Genomic DNA, 6,797 nt, shown 5'->3' on the forward strand with positions numbered 1-6,797 from the left:
TTTTTTTTTTATTATAAAAGCTCAGGGCAGTTGTCTTGTTGAAGGAAGAGCAAAGCAAAGAAATGATTTGCCAGTACAGGGCGGGGTTGTACACTATTGTACTGTATTTATATAGGGCCACGTGTGTATGCAGCACTTTACAAAGTATAAACACAGACAGGGCTATATATATATTTATATAGTGTTATATATATATATATATATATATATATATAGTTATTATAAATTAGTGAAAATAAATACTTAACTGCTAGGAGTTTTAGTTCACATTTGGAATACAATTCCCACCCTGAAGAGCTTACAATCTATTAGCTGCTATGGTATATACTGGATAAGCTTGTGAGACCAGTGCTTTGGTCAGGAGATACTTTCCCGATAATCACAACCAAGTCAGGAGGTGCCAGTCTATGATATATTTAAAGGAAAACTATACCTCTGAAAAATGTAGGTCTCTATAAAAATATATCACATAAACCAGCTCATATGTACAACCCTGCTTCATCTAAATAAACTATTTTCATAGTAATGAGCAATAAATCAGATTATGCTTAGATTTAATGGCAAATAAATGGCTTCAACAAACAGCAGAACTCTGTAGACCCCAGGCAATGCCTATATTGGGCGAGTGGGCAAACAGGCTTGGATCAATACAGCATACCCATTATTGTACAGCGCTGCGGCATATGTTGTGGCTCTATAAATACATGTTAGTAATAATCCACAAACTGGTAGCGATGTGAAGAAAGTCCTGCAGGAAACAAAGGTGGCATTCAAAGAAGAATATATATGCCAATCCACACTCACCAGCACACCCTGGCCTTTCCACTCTGTTCCACCTGGTGCACAGAACTTTTAGAGATGTCGGTACTCTCCACCACGATCCAAAATTGCACAAAATACCGGCACAACAGGATTTGTTTTAGCGGGATAAACCCTGCTGATTTTAATAGTAGCAAACCATGGTTTGCTACTATTAAAATCAGCAGGGTTTATCCCGCTAAAACAAATCCTGTTGTGCCGGTATTTTGTGCAATTTTGATTCAAAGAAGAATACCTGTTACAGGGTTTTTTAACCTCTCGGGGAGGTGGGCGGGAATTAAATGGTTCATGGAGCTGCAAGGATAGAAAAATACAGAAGTAATAGGAAAATTACCAAAGCCCAGTCGTACAAGGTTACATTTACTAGCATTCCTAACTTGAGATAACAAAAACAAGAAGGGACAAAGAAAATACCTCACCCAGGGTTATTTTAACTCCTTCTAAGGTTGCAACTGACGTTTATACTAAAATCCCTGTCTCCTTGTGTGTCTTGGGCCTAGGCCTTCCTTTTGTTTTTTTTATTTGCCATCTGGGATAACTGGGGAGGGCTTAACATTATAGACTGTATTTCAGCATAAAAAGTGACACACCATGGACCCTGTGCACTGTTGGCCAACTCTTTACAGAACACAGAAGATGAGTTAGATACCCACTGAATACTTATCATTATAACCATAAATTGTGAGAAGATAGTGAAAGCCCAATTGCCAGAACCAATGTCAGATCCAAAAGGGAAGAAGATTGCAATGTCTTGATCCATCTCTGCTGCATCTACACTCACCTTCCAAGTATGATGATTGGCCAGCAGCTCCATGCCATGGGTTAACCAAGACGCATCACACACACTGAACCATTTCAGCATTGAAATCTTCCCCCTTTATGTAATAAAAGACACTCATTTTGCATAGGAGCAGTAACCCATAGCAACCAATAAGATGGTTGCTTTTAAACAGGTGACCAGTAGATTCTGCCTGCTGATTGTATGCTATGGGTTACTGCTCCCCGAGTGCCTTAGCAGATGGCATTTTCTTTAAATGGAAACTATATATATATATATATATATATATATATATATATATATATATATATATATATATAAACAGAGATCTAGTTGTGATTGTGTCACAGTCTCAGCTTGTGCAAATGACTAAAGACCGGTTTTTGTATAGTTTGTGTGTCAATGTGTTGTGCACACATACAGCCCCAGACAGCACAGGGGGTCACTGGGACTTCAGTAAAGATGGCAGTACAGCGCTCCATGAGATTAATACCCCAGGCAGTTTTCAACCAAGGGCAGCACTGGCCCAGGGTATAAGGTATAAGGTTAGCAATTGAAGGAATCTAACTAGCTTTGCCATTGCTTCAATGATTCTTGAATGACTTATTTAGCTTTAGCTTTATATTCAGCAGCTCTCCAGTTTGAAATTTCAGCAGCTATTTGATTGCTAGGTTCCAAATTACCTTAGCAACCAGGCACTGATTTAAATGAGGGGCTGGAATACAAATAAGAGAGGGCTTTGATATAAAGACGAGCAATAAAAAGTAGCAATGACAATAAAATTGCAGTCTTATAGAGCATTTGGTTTTTGGATGTTGGGGTTAGTGACCCCCATTTGAAAGCTGGAGAGAGTCAGGAGAAGAAAGCAAATAATTTAAAACTATAATAAAGAAAAAATGAAGACCAATTGAAAAGTTGCTTAGAATTAGCCATTCTATGACATACTAAAAGTTAATCTAAAGTGGTTTTAAGTGGCTTTTGATGAGTGAATGTCATAGGGTCCTTAGATTGTAAGCCCCACTGGGGCAGGGGTTTATGGGAATTATACATAATATTGGTAAAAGCATTGCAGAATGTGTTGGCTCCAAAAAGTTAATAAAAATGCAGCAATATAGTATTATTATTCAGCCTAAAGCAGCATTTAGTTAAGCGAAGACTGCGTGCAAGAGAACCTACAGGAAGGGACAATAAAAGCTGGAACTGAGCACTCCATTGTCCCCCTCGCCAGGAAAGTCTGCCTCACAGTTAGAGCAATAATTTCAGTAAGAAGAAACCCTCGCTTGGTGCCAAAACTAAGAACATTAAGTTCTGTTCTGTTTGAAATTCCTTTTTTCCTGGCACTATGTAGCCTACAGGCTACGTGAGGTCTCTGCATTCAAGGGAAATTCTAACACTGTAATCAACATAAACCCAAAAACATACTCTATTGGATGAGGTTGAAAAAAAGAAACACATCCATTAAATCCAACCTTTTTGTCTAAGTGAAACTTGTCTAACGGCTATGTGAACCAGAGGAGCGCAGAGACCTGCTCCAAGTTGGTCAGCATGAAAGGCATGGTGCACTGCCTTGATGTACTATATAGATTGCCCAGAGATTCTATGTACTATCTAGTTAAGGTTAAGGTATGCTCAGGCCTGGATTGGCAACCTGTGGGTTCTGGCAAATGCCAGAGGGGCTGCTGTAAGATGCCATGCCACAGAAATTATTTTGAATCCCAGTCTGAGCCTGGGTGTGCCTCAGGGATAAAGGTAGTACATAAATGTATCATATAGTGCAGTGTTATTATATACTGTTAAACATTTCATCCCAAAATTAAAAATGTGAAATACACCCATGGTGTTAGCCATATTGTACTTCCTCCTCTGTGCTCCTTGCACTCCCCTGTGCCATTAGCCTTACACTTACATTTGCTTTGCAGCTCTGTAATTATTTTGTCCAGCCAATGTAAAGTAGAGAGCAGCTACATTTTGAGTTGTCCCTCTATATTCTTCAGTTGTGTCAAGATATTTTTCTGCAATTCTAGGCCTGAGTTTGACAAAGGGTCAGTGTGGATCCACAACATTGCTGCTGTAATTGTCTGCGCTAGCTGAACAAATAAAGGCTTTTTAACCATTTAAAGATATAATTTTGGAGTGCTGTCTAGAATTTGGAGGTTTTAAGACCTGTGAGTTGAACACAGTGGGATGAGCACTCATTATGAAAGAGATCCAGTGTGGTGCTAACTGCCAGCTTTAAGGCTAATGCCACACCATGCATATATTTTTGGCAATTTGCTTGCCGAAAATACGCGCCATGCGTTCCTACCTGTGCCTGTACCCAAATGAATTGAATACGCTCGCGTGCAGGCAAGGTAAGAATGCATGGCGTGTATTTTTGGCAAGCATATTCTGGCTTGCTGAAAATATATGCCATACGTATATTTACATACACATATTTTTTTTCAACCACAGCTACTATGGTATAAGCTCACCAATCCTTTTACTGGAAAGCAGGAGTGTAACTATAGAAGAAATAGACCTTGCAGCTGCTGGGGGGGGGAAGAGGGGGGGGCTGGCAGCTAGGAACATGACTGATTAGTAGCTGCAATATATATTTATGGACAGGCCTGCATTTGTTTTTTCCCTGAAGTACTGGGGAAATAGGTGAGCAGGAGATTTGTTCTCCTCTGTGCCAATTCCTCAGTGCTCCGGTCAGTGCCATAACTGCGCTACATGACCAGACCCCCTATGAATCAGAATTTGACAACTACCCCCATCCCCACGGGCGGCCCTGCTTATAAGGCATGTCTTCCCATGCTCTGTGTGCTCCAAATGCCCAAGCAGCATATCATGAGCATACCACATTGCACCAAAAGTTGCACTATTCTCTGTTATATACTGGCTGCAATACTCCAAGTCAATAAACACCGGCTTTCACTATATAAATCAGGGAAGTCAAATTGTGGCCCCACAACTATTTTTTAAATGCAACTTCCAGCATCCCCAGAAGCACCAGCTGAAGACCTTTATGTTTGGAACCCCTAAATTACATTCAAGTTTGGACTAACACCTTCCTGTAATGCCTGAGCCCCAGTTATGAATGCACCTATTGGTGCAAAATCAAAGTATTAAAGGGGTTGTTCATCTTTAAGTTAATTTTTCCAGTCATGTAGAGTGTAATATACTGAGACAATTTGCAACTGGTCTTCATATTTTATTATTTGTGGGGGTTTTTTTAACTATTTCCGTTTTTGTTCAGCAGTTTTCCAGTTTGGAATATCAGCAGTTACTGTATCTGGTTGCTAGGGTTCAAATTTCCTTCACAACCAGGGGGTGGTGTGAATGAGAGACTGATATATTTATAGAAGAGGATCTAAATAGAAAAATAGGTAATAAAAAGTAACAATAACAATAAAATTGTAGCCTCACAAGCAATTGTTTTTGAAAGTTGAAAAGGGTAAAATAAAGGAGGTACATAATTCCAAAAACTATAAAAAAAAATAAAAGATTTAGACCAATTGAGAAGTTGCTTAGAATTGGCCATTCTATAACATACTAAAAGTTAACATAAAGGTGAACCACCCCTTTAAACACCCCCTGTGTATATTCTCCATGTGCTCTTATTGAACTGTTTAATCAGCCAAACAGAAAGGAACTAGTGGAATCCTGTCATCTCTGCCGGCCACATCTGAGCAGAGCGAGTTTCTCACCAGTAGGTTGGAACTATAAATAAGTGGCAGGGAATATGACCTTCACATTTCATAATGTCTGGCCCCTGTACAAATGTTTGCCTGCAGCCTTGAGATATACAAGAACGTTCTTTGATGGATTTGTTGTGATCTTGCAAGTGTTGTGCGCAGACTTTGACATTTACTGCTGTGTAACTGGACAGTTTATATGTGTGCCAGGCCCGTTCCTACTTCCCACTAAGGGACTGTGCAGCCGAGAGGAAAAAAGTACATACGAAGGGGTGGAGCTCATTCTGTTCTATAGCCCACACACCCCTCTGCTTGCCTCTCCAGCCTCCCACAAACACACAGTCTAGCACATCCACCCATACCCCAACCAACAGTATCCACAAACCAGGCCTGGACTGGGAATAAAACTAGTCCCTGGCATTCCAAGTACACAGAGGCCCAAACAGCCCCCGTCAGCCCAATAAATAGTGACTGTCTATGGCATCTTACAGCAGCCCCTCTGGCATTTGCCACAATCCACAGATTGCCAGTCTGAATCTTTTTCTGTGGAGCCAAACAACCTTTTCATAATAAAATCTATCCAAATATATTCCTGCTGCTCCTAGACCCAAGCAGTGGCTGACTACCATAGAGGCAATCTGGCCGTTCACAAGGGGCCCATAGTTTTCAGGCGTCTGGGAGGAGTAGGAGGTGTAGTAAACTCGCACTTGTCTGCTCCAGTAGCAGCGGCATAGCTAAAGAAGAAGCAGACCCTGCAGTCACAGTGGGCCGGGGGGACTGGGGGGCCAGGACCACAGGGCCAACTTCCTCTATAGTTGTACCAATCCCCCCTCCCCTGTTGCCAAAGTGAGTAGCTTGCACAAGCTGGTGGGGAGCTAGGGACATGGGTGGGTAGCAGGGCCAGTTGCTGTGCATGATGGGCCACGTTTTAGCAGGAGGGCCCAGAGAAGGATAGTTGTGCTGCCGAAGTTTAAACAATGTTTATATAAATACATTTGTTGCACTGAACGTTGCAACCTGGTTGCAAAGCAGGTGGCAGGTAAACTCCTTATAATACAATGGTGATACAGGAGCCACATATTCTTCACAGCTCCCTACACACCTATATGATTTTCTACAGGGCAAATAGTCTATTAAGTCCCTTCAGGAATAAGTAAGTACTAGTTCTATCAGGCTACAAACTAGCAGTTACTAATCTCCTTGTATGACATCAATAAAAAAAGAGCTGTTGCTGCTACCAAAGGCTTTGTGATGTTAATGAACAGAATGTATATATAGTACTGTATATTCATGTTGTGGAATTGCCAGCTCTTTGGCCCAGCAAGTAACAGCTTGCCTAGGGCCACAGGTATCTAAAGACAATTTCTTGGGAAGAGTTTTCCAGCACTAATTGAGCCACTCCTTCAATCGTTCTTTGCTGGCAGGTAATTCAATATTGTGAAATGAATTACAAAACCTCTGTCTGACCTACGTAACTAATTTCAGTCATGGGTATCAAATAGCCTCTATGGATTCTCACCCTG

This window comes from Xenopus tropicalis, chromosome 6 (assembly GCF_000004195.4).
Source record: "Xenopus tropicalis strain Nigerian chromosome 6, UCB_Xtro_10.0, whole genome shotgun sequence".
In the NCBI taxonomy this organism is placed as follows: domain Eukaryota; kingdom Metazoa; phylum Chordata; class Amphibia; order Anura; family Pipidae; genus Xenopus; species Xenopus tropicalis.